Below are 21,292 nucleotides of genomic sequence, written 5' to 3'. Positions count from 1 at the left end.
AGGCACCTCCCCTTGGAGACTGCTGCCATGCCTCGCACCCTAGACCGAAGTGGCAGCACAGCAAGCTGGGCTTCATATGTGAATCCTGTGCTCAATCTTCAGTGATCACCAAATGACTTCTTAAAATTTGCTATGTTCAAATGCAGGACCACTTCCCAAATTGATCATTTTAAACATTAGTCGTTTTTTTTATTTTACTTTTTTTCTGTCCTGAACTTTTTTTTTTTTTTTTTAAATCTTCCCATATTTGCAAAGAGAGGCATGTTCAAGTGGACCTCACCGGCTAATCCCGTTTTTTATCCAAATATGTTGCATTTCAGATTTTTAGTTTTCTTATTTACATTCTAGATTTGCACCCAAAAAAACCACCGTGCAAATTAATCATGTCTAAAAATGTATAACTATTCAAATTGTAAAACAGAACATTGTCACCTTCTCCCCTATGGTAGTAGGTGGGGAGAAGCAGAGAAGGCACACGTTCTGCATATTCCAAGGAATACAATACCTACAAGTGTGCATAAGAGTCACCGCAGAGTTCCCTGAGCTCATAAGTGCACTTGGCCTGTGGCATAATGCCTCTTCATATGCTCTCGGAGCTTCTTGTTGATATGAGGTATTCTTATCAGATATAAGTGGGAGTGCTTTAAGCCACATGTAATGTCATATAACTCAGAATGCCTCCTATTGAGATAATGACACGTTTGCTGCACTCGCCCCATTATAATTTCCTGGAAATGCAGCGGCCAATTGATAACTGACCAGACTTCCCTGGGCTACTCCTCCTCAATGTGCTTGTACCTCCGCTGAAGACCGACATTTTCCTTTTTGCTTTTATGTGTAATAAATTAATCCTTCACATCAGTACAGCCATACTGCTCTAATGATTGTGTGATGGATCATATTAGACCTCACAGTATGAATTGGGGGAAACGAATATGAGGTTACGGTACATGTTTAGGAGAAACCTTCCTGTGTAGTGGACAAGGGGTCCAGCCAGACACTGTACAACGTTTAAAAGTTGGCCTGGAAGGAAATGTGGATTTTCCTCCATGTGCCTCGAGCTGCCCTAGTACTGGGTCTGTCAGCACATATTTCATGTTTGCCATTCTGGCCAGTGTGCAAATCACTTTAAAAACGAACTATGTTCCTTTAATAAAATTCTTTAGTGCCATCTGAATCCTTTATGAGTTTTTTAGAAGGTAACACTAAATTCACGCATAAGACTCAAATCTTAATTGGTATTTTCGCAAAATACTGAACTAGTATTGTGAATCTAGTTTGTAAATGTTAGAAATGACCACTTAAGCACAATTGCCCTCAAAAGACACATTTAGTTGACGGCAAAAGTTACTGAATAGGTTCATCTCAATATGAAATAGGTTCCTTGTGAAACTTCTACTTTGGAGGTTATCCTAGAAATGATCATCAAGGTGCTAATTGGACAGTGTGCCAGAGGTATTCCTGCCTGAGGGGCCATCTCATACCACTCACTGCAGTTATACTGCAGTTTTAGTGCTGGTTCACCCCCCTCGCTTTTGACTGACACCAACCATGCCTTTCACATTGAAGAGCACAAAGTGAAAGCCTGAGGAAATGTGGCAACAGCATAGATGCCCCAAATTGATTCCAATGGATTTTCAAAACACGACACTGTTGATGTAGCTGATGCTGGTGAGCCTGAGAAAAGGTTAGAAGTGGTTCACCAAAGACTTGAAAATGTCAGTTTCTACAGTCCTTGTAACTGATTATAATCAAAGAGCAATCTATGACCCTAGATTAATCCTGCTTTCCAAAGCGGAGTACAACAGTTTCTTCACTTACTTCCAAAAACAGAAGGGAGCTCCAGCCACGGCCGGTGGTAGGTGTAACTGTAGGGCGGTGAGGTAGGGAGGGGGAGGGGCAGGGTGGGGGGTTGTAATGTATGGATTACGGACTTTAACAGGTAAGTAAACATATAAATAAATGAAACGAATTTCGATGCGCGCACTGCATCACATTTGGTGATGCTGTGCACACAACGAAATTCTCTTCCTTGTTTCTGGTGCCCATGACTCATCCAGTAGGCTTTCGGCCTGTCCTGAAAGGCCTGAGTATCAGTTAGATCTCCTGAAATCCTCGAAGCAAGAAGGTTCATGTTTCCTTTTAAAAGAAGAGGATAATCTTCGCCTTTATTTCCTTGGAATCAAACTTGGAATGTCCACTGCCAATTCCATAACTCCTGGAAACCATACCTGGGTATTCCAAAACAGACTAATTAAGATGATACTGCATCACTCCATCCATACTTTCAGTAATACCCACTGAATTAGTGCAAATGGAGGGAAACCATAACAATTCTCTTTGTTCCAGATTTAGACTAGAGCATCCACTGCCAGGACTTTGGGGTCGGATATCCAACTGTAATACCATTCTACTTATAAAGTAAGCCTGCTGGCAAACAGGTCCACCTGAAATGGGCCCCACAGATTCTGAATATTTTTGAAGGATATTGGATTCAGCTTCCAGTCACTTGAATCCCTTAAAAAACTCTACTTTTGATCCTGTGTTATTATGCCTAGGAATAAACTCTGCCTTCAACAAGATTTTTTATTATTCCAACAGAAGTACCAAATCTGCTTGGATAAGTCTTCAAGTATCTTTTGTATTGCACCCCCCAAGCTATTGATATAAAAGACAGCTGCAAAATTGTCTAGTCTGATGAGGACAACACTGTTACTTAGAGTAGATTTGAAGCTCATCAAAGCTTTCAAACCCGCCATGATTTCCAAACAGTTTAAGTGAAGTGGGACTTCCTCCTGAGACCTCTTCACCCATTTCTATTTCTCCTAGTTTCGCATCCCAGCCAAGGTGCTTGCATTTGACTCCAAGGAATGATCTGGGGTGTTCCCAAACATTGCCTTGCCATTCCAACTGTCTAAATTGTTCCACCTCCATAGCAGGTCTTCCCGTGTTTTCTGTGACAGGGGAATTCAGTCTTAATACCACAGACCTTTCCTCGAACAAAGATTTCAGTCTTTGTAAAGCCCTGTAGTGTAGTGGTCCTCGGGAAACTGCTTGAATGGAAGAGAATAGAAGACTCTTGCTAGTTCGCGTAAGGTCACCACATATTTTGATAACACATAAGTTACCTCCCTCTTTATTTTGGACAATTTCTTAAGTGGTAGTTGTACTTGGGCCATAATGGTATCTACCTAATTCCTGGGAATTCTAGAATTTGTGTTGGGGTCATTACGGAATCCTTGATATTGATCATAAATCCTAAACCCCTCAAAGAGATCCACTGACCATTTCATGTGCATTAGCAAATTTTCCTGATTTTGGGATATCATTACGGACCTCTTGACATTGATCATAAATCCTAAACCTCTCGAAGAGATCCACTGACCATTTCATGTGCTTAAGCAAATCTTCCTGATTTTGTGATATCAGTAGCATATCGTATAGATAAAGCACTAATCTTATGCCCCTTCTTCCGAAAGAAGCGACCACTGGTCTTAGACCCTTGGTGAAGCACCAAGGGGATTTAGAGACACTGAAAGGGGAGGCAACGAAACTGGTAGACTATCCCTTTCCAGATGAACCTTTGATATTTTTGTGAATGCTTGTCCATAGGGATTGTGAAATAGGTATTGTTAGAAAAGGGATCTCTGGCTGGCCAAGGCTTGCGCCAAAGTCACTCAGAGACTACCACTTCCACGTCAGGGCAAGGGAGTCACACACCAAGATAACCCCTGCTCACCCTCTAGGTAACGTGACGCGAGCAGCCAGGCTAAACTTGGAGGCTATGTAGGTTAAGTGTTTGCGCGCGCACCCAGCAACAACACCCAAGGCCCACCACAAAGGAAACTCCACACAAGGTTATATAAAAATAGCCTTTGTATTATATCAAAACACATTAGATAAGAACACACATTTTACAATGTGCCAACAGGCACGGGCAGAGTTTACAGGGGATATGTACAAGACAGGGCCACCTGGACCACTGTCAGGAATCATCACTTTTTAGGAATCGTAATTAGCACATAGAACACTTTTAGAACAAGTTAGCACACAACCAGTAATTACTGGTAAAGGGTAAGTACCTCCTACGCAACCCTAACCACCTTAGGAAAATATTGCGCTGGGAACCAAGACCTCACTAGCAACACCTGTACTAGGAGAAAACCAACCACCTAAGTATCACCAACATTTAGGGGTATAAGCATAGGAACATTACACATGATGCATTAACATTCAGAGGTGTAGAAAAGAAAACACATGATGCATCAAAACACATTCAGAGGTGTAAGGAAGGAAACACATGATGCATCAAAACACATTCAGAGGTGTAAGGAAGGAAACACATGATGCATCAAAACACATTCAGAGGTGCAAGAACAAAAGCAATTGCGCAAAACTCACATGAGCCACAACCTGTGGCAGTCCCTAGGCCCTCTGGCCTTGTTGGGGCTAGGACGCCCTGTGTCCCAATGTCAGGGGCCTAAACGTGGCAGCTGCCCACAAAGTGCTGGGCAGCTGTGAGAGACAAGGCTGGGGCCAAAGCTGGAGCCTCGCAGGCTCTGCCCAACTGACTGTCTCTCAAGAGCCTCGCTGGGCTCTGCAAAGCAATGGCACCTCGAGCCTCTCTGGGCTCGTAAAACCAACTATGGGCACTCAAGAGCCTCTCTCAGGGCTCTACAACAATAAAGTGGCACCTGGAGCCTCTCGGGCTCGAAAGAACAAAAGGGCGCTGGGAGCCTCTCGTGGGCCCGGAGAGCAAGAATGCCCCTAGAGCCTCATGGGCTCTTCCAACAGCTGTGGCGTCTTGAGGAGCCTCTCCGGCTCTGAAAACAAATGGGGCGGGGTGGAGCCTCTCGGGGCTCGAAAAGAAAAGAAGTTGCCCCCGGGATCGGTGGAGCCTCTTTGGCTCTCTACACCATTGGAGCGGCCCGCTGTCACCGGGGCCGCTCTTAGAACCAAAAGGAAACTGGTGGAGCATCTCAGGCGCTACGGGTCTGCCTGGAGCTCTCCCCCCTGCCCGTCCACACTCACCGGGCTCGAGGGCGGAGGCTCCGACATCGCGCTGGCTCTCTGCGGCGTCTCCCTGCTGCCGACTCCTACGCTGATCACCACGGGGCCCTCTCTCACTCTCGGGAGCCCCTTGGGAGACACCAACCACCGGCTTCTGGCTCCCTCTCGCCCCCGGCTGTAGGCGTGGGACTTCCGGTCCTTCTCTCGGGGCCACGCTGGGATTAGCCAGCCCGCAAACTGCTTCCGGGTCGTCGTGGGCAGCGCGGCGGCCCCTTCCAGGCACTAGTAGGCTGGGGGATAATTACCGAGGGGTAGGCTCCCTCGTTAAATATAATAACATGGGCGGCAAGGACGCAGGGCAAATGCGGCGTGGCAGCCGCTTAGCAAAAATATCAGCGCTCTGAGCGCTAAGTCAATTTCAGCGCTCCGAGGCGCCAGAAGGCAAAGTAAAGTGCTATTGAGCGCTGGGGCCAAAATAAAGCGCTCCTAGCGCTATAAGTCCAATAAAAGCACTTCCAGACGCTAGAAGCACAGAAGGGCTTCAGTAAAGTCTTTTCAGGCAGGCGGGGGGGGGCAAGGCTGAGCCCAGAGCCAGCTCACTGGGTCTCCAGGCAGGGGAACAATCCAAGTGGCGGTCCTCCTGGCCCCAGCAACAGCAGCAGCCCCCTCAGACAGGATCCTGGCAGAGAACAAATTGTAAGGGGACACAGCCCCTTCTTATACTACTAAATCCTTTGTCTGTAGGTGAAGGGTGGGGAGAAACCAGTCGCAGCTGGTTTTGGAGCACCCTTGATGGCTCAACCACCCCTTTAATTCACTAGGGAGGCGAGGGTCGTTAGACACACCACAGGGGGCGGAGCCAGCATTGTGTGGGGAAAGCCCAGCCCCATTCAGGAACCAGGTGCAGCCCTCCCTCACATCACTCATGCTGATCTCTCCACTCACTCCTCGGCAGACCCATCCAGACTTCCTGGAGCCAGGATTGCCAGCCAGCTCAAGCCAATCACGCTCCAGCACCCTCACTGTACACACACATCAATGTCTAGAAGTGGCACTTCCCCACTAGACACATACGAGCCGCACATACCATTGCGCAGCATTCACTCTCACGAGTCCGCACATACCAAACTCGAGCCTGTACACCTCACGCATCAGGAGCTACCAGGGACACAGATATTCCCCATACATTCCTATGGGAGGGCAGGCCAACCTTACTCCACGCACGCACTTTACCCTGGGAAAAAGTGCGCCAAGCCAGAAATCATGAACGCCAGGTCACCATCAAAAGCGAAAAGTTCAGGGGTGAACCAGCCCAAAAGGCCCGGGTCCAACAGGTATCTATTTCACGAGCCGGTCTTTCCTTTGTAGGATATCTCTTAGAAGACGCATACCTTCCATTTTGAAATGTCTGGAGGCTGGAAAAATATTTAGTTCTCTTGAGTTAGTCCGGGGTTTTTCACTCTGCACATAACCCCCTTGAGTAACATCTGACTCACATCTGAATCTACATGAGTTGTTTGTTACGGATCTAAGACTAACTCTCTGGGTTGCCGTTCTTTATAAGGTATTAGGTTGAATTCTATCTTGAACCCCTTATAGTATCTAGCACCCAACAGTCGTTTGTTATTAATGTCCATTTTTTGCTGAATAAGCATAGTCTTCCCCCACCTTTAAATGGGAAGAACCAACGGGGGATAAGACTCTTACCTTGCTATCCAGGTCCCTGGAACCTGCTTCTGCCACCACCTCATGTGCATGTGTTTTGACCTCTTTGTGGGAAGAAGGAATTATTGTTTGAGATGAAATATCTTCCGTAACCACGTTGTCCTTGTTAGTAGTACAGGGACCTATGTTGTCTGCAGCTGAAAACCAGTCCCATCCTGTCAGCCCTTCCAAAAATTCTACCCCTGAGCATGTGTCTCATGTTCAATTGGGCCTTACTAAAGGCTGAGAAGGTGGAGACATACCTCCCTAGTATTTAAATAACTTTTTCCCCGAAGAGTAAGCCCTTCAGGCCACCCTGAATATCGTTGTTAGCAAGGTCACCCAGTTTGGGGTTTATTTCCATTAATATTGCTCTTCTACGTTCAGAGGTTAGCCCTGCATTGGCATTGCCAAGGAGGCATAGGGGTTGTTGACTCCACCCCCCGGAGGAGTTCAACCTCGACAGGGGTGCCAAGTCTAACATTCTAGCAAGTGGTCCTAGAGCACCTAGTACTTTGTCTTGGCACTGCTTAAGGCAGCGCTCAAGCCCTTTTCTAGGATCCCATCTTGCTCTGAATTGATAAGTCAGTAGTTGAGGATCTTAATTAGGTATTATCCCTGATTTGGTATTTACAAAGGGCCTGGCGCATTCAGCCTTCATTAAATTGCGGGTGTCTTTTTCAAGAGGCTTATGGACACAGAACTTAATAAAGCTCGCTATGTGGTCCATGAGCCTGCAGTCTGACCCTCTTGGGTGTGTGATACAGGTGGGGTTAAACATTTCCACACCTGTTGAGTCTTTAATAGCCTTAGAATTACCAGGCTGGTCCAAGTCCTCATCAAGGAGGTTATTATCTAGAGCTTCAAAGGGATAAAACACGGATTTGTCCGCCTCATTATCAAGATTCATTGAGAATGGATACTCTTCATTATCAGTTTGAAAACTGAGGTCTTTTGTGCCATGAAGGTCACTTGTTCTTCTTGGGTCACGATGGACACCTAAACTATTTGGTCTTGCCAGTCGGGCCGCTGTGGACACCCAGGTCATCCTTATCGCACAAGCTGCCTAGTAATTGCTCCAATTCCTTTGTAGTACACCTGCTACGATGAGGCTCATCACCCAAGTGTTTTGTCTTTTTTAAGGCATTACGGGGCATATTATCAACACAGGCGATAAAATTATCGCTTGTTTTATCGGCAGAAAACTGCCGCTAAAGCCACTTTTGCGGCAGTTTTCTGCCGCAAAAGCGGCTTTAGCGTCAGTTTTCTGCCGATAAAGCAAGCGATAATTTTATCGCCTGTGTTGATAATATGCCCCTACATCCTTTCGGAAGGGATTGGCCTGATCCTCTTTGGGTCCGAGTAATCTTTTTCAGTTTAGGGTGGGGTCGAGAAGGCGTCGTGCGACCTCCGTTATTTGATTTTGTAGTCTTTCATCATTATTTTAGCCTGTTAATGGAGATAGTAGTCACAGATTCCCATTGCTGGTTACCATTTCAGAGAAAACTATTTTACGCTTATTTTCTAAGCGTTTAGTGGTGAGGGGAGGTGCTAAGAGTTAGGCCATTCTTTGTTAGTGAATGATATTTTAGTGTGTTCTTTCTTAGTGTAGTAACAGATAGTAGTGGGTAGTTTGGTAGGTATCATTATAAAATGCAATGCTATGTGTATTTTGTATGTTATATGTTATATTGCATTTATTAATTATGGTTTTAATGGTTTTCTACTTTGGTGTGTTTTATTTGAGGATTGTAAATGTTGTTTGGAAGGGCTTATATGATTTTATTTTACAAGCCTTTTGTTTTTTGAGGCGCTGAACTTCATTTTTAACCTGAATGTTGTTTTTTCTTCAAAGAAAATACTTTGCTCTTTTTAAAACAATTTTTTAACCAAATTATTTTTTTACTCTCCTCATTCAATTTGTTGTTTTCATGTAGAGTTGATTTATTTTTATCTAATGTTTCTGGAATCCCTGGTTAATTGAGTCAAGTCGTTAAACCGACAGTTATGCAACATCAGTTAAGGCTCACTTCTCTGGCTATGGAAATTTATTTAAGCTTTGTCCCTAGTGGATATGATAGAATGCTTCTGACCAGATTTAGACTAGGCACTGTACACAGACTAGTGACTACACCCAAGACGAATGACTGGTCAAGACCTCTACCCCCGTGTTTGTGCGACTCCCACTCAGAGTAGTCCACTCTTCACCTATTCTTTTCTTGTAAGCTGTTTTTTGAATTAAGGAAAGTATGGTTACTACCTCTTCTAAGACAGCAAGGCCTTAGGCAATGCCACCCAGCTCTTGTTTGCTTACAATTACTAGAGAAGGAGCATGCGGCTTGGAAGGTCTCCAAGTTCTTGAAAAAGGTCCTGTGGCATAGGAAAATCATGCTATTTGAGGCCTTGGAGGCCCCTTTCTAGGTGGAATAGTGGGATGTGAAATGCAGTTTGATGTAACTTTTTAAATGTGAGTTTTTTAATTTTATTCCTCTTAATCTATGTATTGTAATAATTCATTTTAACTTCAATTTTTACTGATTGTAGTACATGCTTTTATGGCTGTGAATATTATGGTCGAATAAAGCTAAATATTGATTGATTGAGTCATTATGGATGTTATATTTTGGTTTGATTTATTTTTGCATTTCTTGGGGGATTTTTTTTTATCAATACATTTTGGGATTGTATTATTTATATAATCTTTTACCTTACGAGGACTGCAGCTTTAAAATTATGAATGATTTCTATTTATTAATGGTATCGGGTGAGCAATGTTATTATATTGATTTATTATGTATAAATGCAACATCTTCTTATATTAGAATATATGTATAGGTGGGAGAAAAGTACTTACTTTAAAAAAAATAAACTAGGTAATATTTGCTTGTATATTTCTTTATTTGTAAATATGTATCACATCAATTTTAAATTATCAGTCTGAATATTGGTCTTTTGTATTGTTTATTTATTCAGATTTATATTGTAAAGTTGTTTTAATATTTAAAAAATAATAATATTATTAAAGTATGAGTGCTCGATTTTAGGGAGGTTGCACAACGTCTCCATTTAAAACAGGGTTCTTGCTTCTGAGTCTTGATATTGCAGGCCTTGATTGTTAGCAGATAGCATTACTTCGCATGCTAGGATTTAATGCATTTCTATAGTTTGTTTGGATGTTGTTGGTTTGAGTTGGGTAATTATTGGTCCATTCTTAATTCTGATCGTCTTGATATTTTTTTAGTATTTGTAGAGAGTCTTCTTTCAAGTGTTACTTGGAAAGACTTGTGCCACCCTTTCAATGCTTTGCTTGATCACTATTGGTGAACAACCCTGTTTTTTTCAAAATAATCCATAAGTGGGGTTAGTTTACTTTCATTCATTTTTTTTTGGGAGAGGGGGATTGAATGTACATGCCATAATGATTAGTGTCTTGTGTTACAGGACGTATCCTATAGTTCTTCATTTTCTATCTTAGTGAAAATTCTAGGTTAGTTGTGTATTCTATATTCAAGGTAGATTTATGGAGTGCCTCCTTATGCTCTGATTAAAATTATTGGATTTTAAGTATAGTGGATATCATTCCCTTTAAAATCCATGATGATTTAGTCCTTTAAGATTATAGTTAGTTTATTGTTTAATATTTGTTACTATTACATTGTAAGTTGCACTTTGGTTGTTAGAAAACAGTGTGAATACTAATGAAATAGTTATATTGTAATATAGACCATATATCGTGTACATTTGATTAAATGGTGGAGGGCACTACTTAAAAGTGCTACTCATCATCAACATGGTATATTATGCTTGGGTTAGTAAATTGCTGGCATTAGCATAAATGATAATTATTTCATTGTTATTGCGGTTGCCGTATGTTAGACCTGTCAGCCTTAGTATAGTCTTCCCCCAAATGTTTTGTCTTCACTCTCCTGTTTCCTACTTACTCATGAATCATGGGACACGTAGTCTGGTTCATGGCCACTACTCAATCCGACATGGTGCATTATGGGAATTGTGGTTAATCAATTCATACCAACTCTGTTTCCCTAGGGATTGCAGTCATCATATGCACCAGAATATATATCTTGGAGGTCCACTCCGTACTTTCCTTATATTCTTGCTATTTCTGACATATTATTCAATCCAGTTTGGGCACTATTAAATTTCAAAATTAAATATGCCTCCTTCTGGAGCAGTGCTTTTTCAATATCCAATGGATGTTTTACAGCATTTGTAGTAGCTAGAATTGTCAATTTAAAGTCATTCTCCCCATGTGCTTTCTCAATAAAATGTTCCACCATTGGTGCGGTCACGACCTTCTTTTCGATACGTGATCTCTGTTGCGTAATCCTAGTATTAGCTTGTTGATCCGTCTTCCCAATGTACACTTTCATACAGGACATAGTATGGCGTACACAACAAATCTGGGCCTACAATTCGAAAAACCAGAATGTTTCCATTTTACACCGTGATGGTTGAATTCCATGCCTTCAATTGTATTGTTGCAGGGCACACAAGTGCCGTACGTGTGATGGCCCTCAACTGGTTTTAAATTCCATTGTGATAACAAATCACTTTTTGGTTTTGGTAATGAAATGTCAGCCCGCACAATCTGGCAAATATTAGTTTGGAAACGGACATTCAAGATCCTCAAGGAGGTGCCAATTTTTTTGTACTATCTGCCTTTATTTGTCTCAGGACCAAACGTTGTCACACATACTAGTTGATCAAGTTCTTTCTTCTCTTTCACCTAGAGAAGACTTCCTTGTGGTGTAAATCTAGCTCTCTTTAAGGAATGCTTCAGCAACTTTTTAGGGCAGCCCCTTTGACTCATTTCATTACAAAAATGTGTTGCGTGTTCTTCGAAGTCTTTAGTATCTGTGCAATTTCTCCTAATCCTTAGGAGCTGCCTGTACAGGAGATTTTCTTTTAAACTCCTGGGATGGGCACTCCTATGATGCAAGATTGTTTTCTTATCTGTTTGTTTCTTATAAAGAGATGTTTTTAGCTGATTCTCTGCACAGGTAATCGCAACGTCCAAAAAAGTCATTTGGATTTTGCTACTTTGAATGGAGAACTTAATGCCCTCATGTCGAGCACTGAACCATTTATTGAACACCATCAACTCCCCCATGCTCCCCTGCCACAGGAGCCAGATGTCGTCAATGTATCGTAACTTTTGTTTTATTTTGTCTCTGAAGGGGTTGTTATTCTCAACAAATCTTTTCTCATACTGAACCTGCATAAAAAATTGCTCATCAAATTTAAAATAGTTCTTTTTAAGAGCTATTTCAGCAAGTTTTAAGATAAACAATGGTGGAACTCTATGGGGCTGTTCTCTGCTCTCCAGGTACAATTCCATTACCTCTAGTGCCTCATCCTGAGGGATCTGTGTATAAAGTGATGTAACATCTTGTGTTACCATCATTTGGGCCTGTTCATCAAAAGATGTTCCTTCTACCTTAGTACGGAAATCTGTAGTGTCCCTTAAGTATGAGTGGACCTCTTTCATGAAGGGTTTGAGAAAGAAGTCCACATATTTTGAGAGGGGTTCCAAAATTGAATCACACTCCGAGACAATCGGTCTACCCGGGGGTTCCTTAAGATTTTTATGCATTTTGGGCAAAAAATATAGAATCGGGGTTCTGGGAAACTTCTTAACTAAAAAATCAAGCTCTTTTGGTCCCAGAAAACCTTCTTCAATGCCCAATTGGAGGGTTCTCTGTTTGTTAACAGAGAGTTCTTGAATTTAAGGAAACCATAGAATGCAGCTTGGGCTATAACCCATGAGGAAGAGCCAAATGCACATCCTCAGGTGTAAGAAAGAGTATTTTGTAGAGATAGTGAGAATGTGTTAAAAAGAATGAAACCCCACCCCCTCTAAAAATGTTTTTATTTTTACATCTCGTACAGAAAATCAGAAAGCCCTGATGAAAATCCAGGCACTAATTTCCTATGATTCAAAATGCATCGGCTTAATAAAGGAGCACAGAAGAACAAGGATTTTAATCTTGCATTCTATCAACTTAGAACTAATTTCTCTGTGTCATATTATGTGATTAATGCTCCTGTGCTCCTATGGATATTTAGATATCCTGTTACAAAAAGTTTAGGACATTGATTTATTCGCTGTAATCTGTGAATAAGGTTATGAGTATTTGCTGATTTATTTGTTTGTGTAAAATTGTGTACTGTGATGTAGCATGTAGAGTTTGTCTTTATGGATATGTGGATTATAAATGTTTTTTGTAAATCTTTTTGAATGTTTTTACGTATGTATTGTTTAAAAAGTGTGGACCATTTTCCCTTTTCATACCAAAAAAGTTAATGAATATATAAATGTATGAAGTAAAAGGTACAAATAAAATACCGGTACAAACAAAAAAAAATGTGTTTGGCCATGAAGCATCAAGTTTAAAAGCTTATGAATAAATTGAGGTTTTGGCAATCTTTTTCCACTTTTGTATACGGCCCTGCCTAGTCCTCGTCCCTCAGGGCCAAACTCTTTAATTTCTTTAAACTTTTAGAAAGTTGGCATTTTCGTACCCTAACTAATTTGTGCCTACAGACTGTTGTTGGGTCACATCACTGGGCGTGGTGGACGGTTGGACTTTTGTTTATTCCACCGAGGCAGTCATACAAGAGAAGGATTAGGTGTGCCTGGATGGGCCATCAACTGGAAGGATGGGGGGAGGAGCTGGGCACAATCCCACTTGCAACTGAAAAGGTTGTGCCCTGCCTATGCGCTAAGTACATGTCACTCCAGCATTGCTCATGCAGTCAGCTTGGAACAAGGTGAGGGGAGTCAGGAAACTTAAAGGACCATATAGAGAATTCTCTAGAAAAGTCTCCTACTTCAAAGGAGGGACCAGATGTAAAAATGAGACCCTCAGACCCACTCTGCAGTTCATTTTCTGGATCTGTGGAAGGAGTCCCAGAGGAATGCCCGCTGCTGTGGCCTTCTGTGTACTTCAGAAGACTGTCTTGCAGTACCTGGAAGGACTGCTTTACTGTCTGACATCTTCCTTCGAAGCTCAGAGACCTGCCCGGCAATTTGAGCGCTGGGCTACTGCTGAACCCTAGACTATCAGAGTGACTCCAAGGGCAAGTTGGCTGGTCTCTTGATCAGGGCATCAGGGACAGAAAATGTTCCAACCATCTTGAACTCATACCTTGATCTTACCTGAATGAGTCCTAACCCCCAAGCGGTGCCCCTCCAATCAGGACCCTTGGTGGTGGTGCTAAAGGTACCAAGTTAGCTAAAATCAAAAACTTGGGACTTAAAACATATTTTGCTGAAAATTGCTCTGAGAACTGAGAGGAGACCAAGACCAACCTGCTCATCTATCCATCCAAGGTGCTTCACTGGCCAGCCTGAGTTCATGGCAGTTCCCACTACATTTTTCTCCAAAGCAGCAACTCCTGTCCAGCAGTCCTTCCTCAAAGGAGTATTCACCGTCGTGGAACTCTCGTTCATTACAGCCTCCCTCCTAATCCTGCTGAAGGTTTTTGAACTCCCAAAAGGCGACTAAGGGGCTTATTACGAAGGCAGACGGACTTCAGTCTGTCTGCCATTGTCTCATTTTTGGGACCGCCATCCAATAAGGTGGCAGTCCCACGGGGGCGTGGTTATGCCGTGCATGGGATGGCTGTGCCTCGCTGAAGCTCTATTGGATCTAGCACCCAAACAACATTATCCCGGACATCCATTGGCTCCAAACTGCCGGAAACTTTTGATGCAACGCTACAGGTGGCACTGACGACCTCGGCGGGACACTGACAGCCCAAGCGGAGGTGGTATACATCGGGTGAAGCGGAGCCTGCACGGAGAACCCTGGGCAAGATGGCGGCCGCACGGATCCTGCTGGATGAAGGTGAGGCTGTGCGCGCCGCAGTGCGCTTGGCGGCCCCCGACGACGGCGCGTGAAGGGAGCGGGGGGCTGAACGGGTCCGGTAGTCCATGCTCTTGGCTGCCCCCGGGCCGTGAATGCGGCTGTCGCGCGGAGGCGGCCCCGCCTCACGCAACTTGCGGAGCGCCAAGCTCGGCCCGGGTTTCCTCTGTCTATGACGCTCCTGGGGCATAATGAACAATCCAGGGCCCCAGCGCCTGGAATTATATACAGCAACTCCTCCCCCCCTGAGGCTCCTGCTTGTTTGAGAAGTCACCTGCTGGGCTGCGTGGCATGAGTACGCCTTTGGGCCCCCTTTGCTTACTTGAAGCCTGTGACTTTCGGGGGAGAACACCTACACTTATGCCTCCTCGACCACTACATATCGCGGTGAGGTGAGCGCTACATCTGCGGCCTGAGCGGTCTTGGGAGTGTTCACCAGGGCCGGTCTGGGGCCCGGATGGTGGGGCGCTGGGATTAGTCGCGGCTGGGGCGTGCCTCCTACGGCTGAGGAGAGTTTCTAGGCCTTGCACTATCTGAGGTGGGCTACTCTGGCATTATATCGCAGTCTGCTTATCGCCCTAGGTTATAGCCAAGCTTCACGAGTTCACCTGCCTGAGTAGCTGCGACATGGGCCGCAAAGACCCTAAACAGCGCGTCCTCCCCTTTGAGAAGCTAGGGGAATCTTCCAGAGACCAACTGGGTGACATGGCGGATGGTGGACACCCTCCTACTGCTCCGGCAGATGACCCAAACCCCTTGCAACCCCTGCTATTGGAAATGAGAGCCAGGTTTAAGGCTCTGGATGTTCGCTTCGACTCATTAGACAAGCGCATAGAAGATCTTGGCGCGAAGCTTCAGGTGCACGATCGCAGACTGGATGCTGTCGAATCCTGCACGTCGGACCTAGAGGATGGAATGATGCAAGCAGTGAAGAAAATAGACCACATGGAATGAATCCTAAAAGAAGTTGCGACAAAGATCGAAGATTTGGAGGTGCGAAGTCATCACAATAATATTCGCCTGGTGGGGGTGCCGAAGTCCACAGCCTCAGGGCGCATGAATAATCTAGTGGAGATGATCCTGACTGACCTGTTTGGGAAAGAAGCTTTTACTTCTGGTTTTGTGGTGGAGCGCGCACACAGGTCTCTTGGCCCCCACCCAGGCCCATCATCGCACGAATAATTAACTTTCACGACAGAGACACCGCACTGCAGCTGGCCCATGAACGTGGTGAACTCTCCTGGTAGGGCTCCAGACTGTCACTATATACGGACTTTACGACCATGGTCCAGGACGCGAGGACGAAATACCTAGGGGTTAAAGCTACACTAAAAAAATTTGGACTGAAGTATGGCATGCTTTATCCTGCCAGGCTGAGAGTGGAGGTGAATGGTCGTGTCCACATTTTTTGCAGAGATGCAGGAATTCTGCCACAACTATAAACTTAACAGCAAGCGCCCCGCAGACACTGAAACTGCTTCACCCCCACACAGTTGCTCCACCAGCAGTGCGGATTTGTTCTCAAACGCTGGACATGGTTGACTGCTGGGATCAGGATATCTGCTACTGTACCTCGCATTTGGAATGTTACTGTTAGGAACCGGGACGACACGCTTTGAGTGTATTATTTGTTGGGTTGCTAGATCGCGGAGGGCAATGCACCCCCCACTTTGGTGAACACCAAATAGATCGTAATGGTGATGTTTGACAGTACCGCATTGATTTTATTGTTGGTTATAGTTGTACGACCATCGGTGCTATTACAAGTTCTTGGAATGTTGGTTTTGCCTCTCCGGACGGGCGTTCAGGCTGGGTGGGGGGAGGGAGGAGGGGTATTGTTCGTATTGCAGTGCACTGCTGCTGTAATTCCTATGTTTGTGTTCAGGCTGTCTGGGTATTGTGTATGGTTACTTTTGGTCATAAGTTTTTTTTTCTGTGGATGGCGCAGTTAGGTTATAATTCTAGCCCTTCGAGTGTCATATTAGCAACATGGAGTCCGATGGAAGCGTGGCAGTCAGGCTTCCCACCTGCCTGCACACCTCCCACCACCTAAATCTGGTGGGTGGAAAAGCAGCTTAGGAAGGTAGGGAAACTGCCACTGACAGCCTGTCGGTGGCAGTCTCCCCACCATCCTAATCAACCCCTAAGACTTAATGAGGAAAACTTTAATACTGCTTCATGCAGCAGCACCCCAATGATGACACTCCCTCCTCAGACACCTCCTGCATCCTTACCCCACCGAGCTTTACATTCTCAGAAAATGTTCTTCAAAATTCCTTCTACGTTCAAAGGTAACTGCTTACAGGGCCAAGTACACTCTTTGTATGTGACCCACTCACCATTGAGGTTCGCCATATTTTTCGACTTTGCCCTGGTCCTGTGCGACTAGATGTCCGCGGTTGGCACTTTTATCATTTAGGTGTTGGTTTTTACTTTAACCCTAAAAAATGAATTACTCTGGTTCTACTAATTGGAGTTTTGACATTTTAGGGGCTGATTACAATGTGTTAAAATGGCTATGACCATCGGTCGCGGCCTTTCCTACTGCATCGTAATCAGTCGGTTGGATTCCTTTCCGACCAACCCATTAGGATGGCACATTTTTACTTACATTTTGAATGCTGTCTTTACTTCATATTTTTGTGGATTTTTGTTTTAGTGGCCTGTTTGTTGTTACATGTGGCACCGTTTTTATATTGCAGTCTGTTTAAAACAAGAGATTTGTTACATTTGTTAGTTTTTAATTTTTAATTTGATTTTTAGCTTATATTTGTTTATTTTTTAAATATGTGTTAGCATTACCTTTACTTTAAGTCTTAGTTTCCAGATTTAGTTACATACTTTTGAGATTATCTATTTTGTATTTTAGGTATTTCGGTAACCATGCTTTAATTTCCTTTTTGCTTTAAGCGTTTCTTTTCTTTTTTTCAGAGGATGCATTTGTATTTTGGAGAAATATATGCATAGTATTGTTGTATTTGTTACCTTAAAAGTTTTTACTTTTTATTCATTTTTAGCTAATCTTTGTTTTCAAATGTACCTTGGTTCTAGTATTTAGTGGTTCACTTAAGTGTTGAAATTTTCTTTTATAGAACTACAATCTGGTAGAATGGCACTGTGCTGCTATAATTGTTGTTCAGAAAGCATTTTGTGATACATTTTTGTGGCCATGTTTTTACTGGTTTAAAATTGTGAAAGCTTTTCTATTTGCCAACTGATCTTAAATTTAATTTGACATGTTGGTTGGAGAGTAGTTTGGATTTTTTTGGTAAACCTGTGTGTGTTCATTATACATTAAATGCACTATGAATAATGTTTATATGTATATAAATATAATACACCGTTTGTTTCATTTAAAAAATATGTTGATTTTTCGTTCTTCAATGTTTTAAGTTATGTGATTGTTGTTACGCTTGGTTAGTTGTAATATATTAACCACATTTGGCTTTTTTTTGTTTTTCAATAGTGTTTTATTGTAGATGTTTTTTTGCAATTTGTTTGTTTTAATTATTTTTCTCTTTACTGATTAAGTGTAGAGTTGCATGTTGGTGGATGTAAAACATTCATAGGTGATAAATGAGTATGTTGATATTGTTGTTTTTTAAAATTGTGTCATACAACTGGTTGAAGTCACCAAAGAGCATTGTGTGGGCTTGGCCGATGTACAACGTGGTGAGGAGATCTGAGAATTCATCAACTAAGTACTTGTTTTGGCCAGAAGGACTGAATATGAGATGGAAGGTGGCAGTGTGAGTTGCAGAGAATAGGAAATAACATATTAGCAACGCCTTAAAGTTCTACAATGCCTGGTGTATGGTATACTGCAGAGCGAGCTTTGATGACCATAGGTTGGAATGTTTGTTCAGTAGTTTGAGACTGTGTGTTAATAGTGGGATTCTTTTATATATTGGTTTTGGTAGGATACCTGTGATGCCTCTTTCTGTGCAGATGGCTCATTGGAAATCTAGTGATATCACTTCCTGTGCAGATGGATGATGGGAAATCATGTAGAAAAGACGGAATTCATCCTATAAACCAATATCATCAAGAAAACATTTATCCAAGCTTGGTTAGCAGAGATGATTATCAATTCTGTCACTCCTCAGCTGACTATCAAATACATTCGAAATCACTTAGATTTACCCTTGATACAGATCGCTTTTTCAAGGAGCAGATTCCAGCCCAATACTAAAACATCTTGCTACCAATTCTACCTCGTAAATAAGGTGAACCCCTTCTACTTGAAACCAATGTCAAATTAACAGTGCAGGTTTTGGCTGCCTCCCACCTTGACATAAGCAACATTCCACAACTGCGCATTGGCTCTCATAAAAGCAATATTTCAACCGCCAAATTTTCTCATCAAGGGTCTAAAATAATCTACCCCATCACTCCAACACTAAATGAACATTAATGGCTCTCCCTTACAGCATGTTTGGTCTTCAAGACCAGCATCATCCATATACACCTTTCATAAACAGAACTACTGCATACTTGGCTGTGAAACTAGCCATCTCAAGTGGACAATACTGCACAGAAGAACTGCAGAACAGAAAAGTCAAGGAGACATGCTTACTCAGTTTATGACATTAGGCTATGTAACAAGAGCCCCATCAATATCAGAATGTATTCCAATCCGGATCAATATGAAGACACATTCCTTAAGAGAATATTAGGATCCCACCGGTCAGCTATACACCCTCCCATTTTACAAGAAGAACCTATGGCACACCTATTTGCAGTATGTTAACTATTTCCCAATTAAGTACCCACTCTCTTCTACCTCTCTACTAGCTCTCCTAACATTTGGCCTTGGCTCTTGCCCTCTGTTCAAAGTTAAGGGTTCAGGGGTTGAATTGTTTCAAACCTGAGCTTGTACCATAAATGTGACAATGTATACATACATGCACACTTACATATGTATATGAAGGTAGGACCAAGTTGGTGGTATTGCACGAGAATGCCCACAAGCAAATTAGACCGCGCCTATTCAGTGGCAGTGATGTGTAGGCTTCTGACTGGTGGATGAGTTATGGCAGCAGTAATATCCACTTGTCACTATGTACTTATGAGTGGTGAGGTGATTTCCTCAGACCATGGTACCACTATCTGCAAGCAGGCTGCTACCATCCCACACATAGTGCAGCATTGTATCTTTTGCACAAACATATATTATGCCTACTTAGGTGTATATCACTCACATACTTTACACTGATTTACTAACTGGAACATAGGTTCACAATCAATACCTTCAGATAGTTTTTTCGCCATTAGCACAAATGATCTGCTATCAATATCAACATTAAACATAAAAAAATACCAGTACTGTACCAACAACCTCTTATATACTCCTGCCAGAATAGGCACACATATGTTTGATGAACCACACAGCACGCAAAATAAAATGCCTCATTAACTCTTGAAATCGATATAGGCTGTGATATAATTTAAAGGATGCTCTTTAAGTGGTTCCAGGCATGAACTATCCACAGGCTATGGTGATGGTTCATGGAATTTGAATACTTAAAGCCATTAACCTAATGAAATACCAGAGTGAGTGAACTTAGCCTTAATCTAATAGGATACCATCTTTGTGCATATGCACTACCCTCTGTGTCTTTAGCTAATTAAAAACAATCTAGTGAATCAGTTTTTGCAAGCACCAGTACAAGTAAATTTTAGTGCCTGAAAGAATACTAGAAAATACCCTACATCAGTTTCATCAAGATATGAAATTCCCTAGATAGTTCCCTTGGCCAATGAAACATCTTTACAGATCAGCATGTTAACGATATACATGTATGCAATGCAATTAGGTACTGTACTGATATAATGCTATCAGTTTATGAAAAGGGTAATGCCAACTTAAGAGCAATCTCAATGAACCATACTACCACCATCCAGGCTTGTCAGACGTTCTTTTGAGGCCTAGGGACCAAAACTTAATGCATAGCCCTCTGGATGCTTCTTCCATTCCTTGTCAGATGCCGTAGTCACCTATTCTTAACTATTAAAAAATACTCCAGGGTAATCAAAAACATGGTGTCTGGAAACTATTTACTGTTTATTAATGAAGCGTGTGTAAAAAACCCACCATGCCAAAAAATTGAAAAATGAATGAAATAAATATGCTTACATTGTTTCTGCCTGTGGGTTGAACCATCAGTGATAAAAAATAACCCTGGGTGAAAAGACCTCAAACTAGAGTGTTATTGAGTTTTCCTGGGATTAGTAGCATTGACTCAGTTATTTTTAATAAGGAAACAATTACAAAGTATCAGATTCTACAGAGAGTATTATGACAGAATGTCAAGGAGAAAAATATTGTGTGACAAAAATATTGTTGCAAAAATATCTAGGACTAAAATATTGAGAAGCTAAGTGCAAGATGGTTAGTGTAGATGTACTATTATTAGATCCATGTCTACCTACCCTGAAGATATATATTGTCACGGTGCATATATGTGAAGTTAAGTTTTGAAAAACTTTGCTTACGCATATAAACTTACCTTCACTATATTTTTGCCCTCTATATTTCTGTCACGTTTCCTTGGATATTCTGATCAAACCAGTGCCTAATTTCTTATGGCAGTCTACTCCATGGTGGTGCTGTCTACCTATTTTTGGTATTACCACAACAGCAGCTGTTTATTAACCTAATGTGCATTTACAATGACTAATACCTGCCT

General features: G+C 42.5%; 1 protein-coding gene across 1 annotated transcript in view; it reads right to left on the bottom strand.

The window, feature by feature from the left end:
• The window catches only part of MGAT4C (MGAT4 family member C), a 1,165,419-nt gene that overhangs the window by 640,943 nt on the left and 503,184 nt on the right, over positions 1-21,292 (bottom strand). The window lies entirely within an intron of this gene.

The sequence above is a fragment of the Lissotriton helveticus genome, chromosome 1_1 (genome assembly GCF_964261635.1).
Source record: "Lissotriton helveticus chromosome 1_1, aLisHel1.1, whole genome shotgun sequence".
Classification (NCBI taxonomy): Eukaryota; Metazoa; Chordata; class Amphibia; order Caudata; family Salamandridae; genus Lissotriton; species Lissotriton helveticus.
Note: the sequence above shows the minus strand (reverse complement) of the source record. Positions and strands in the feature narration are given on the sequence as shown.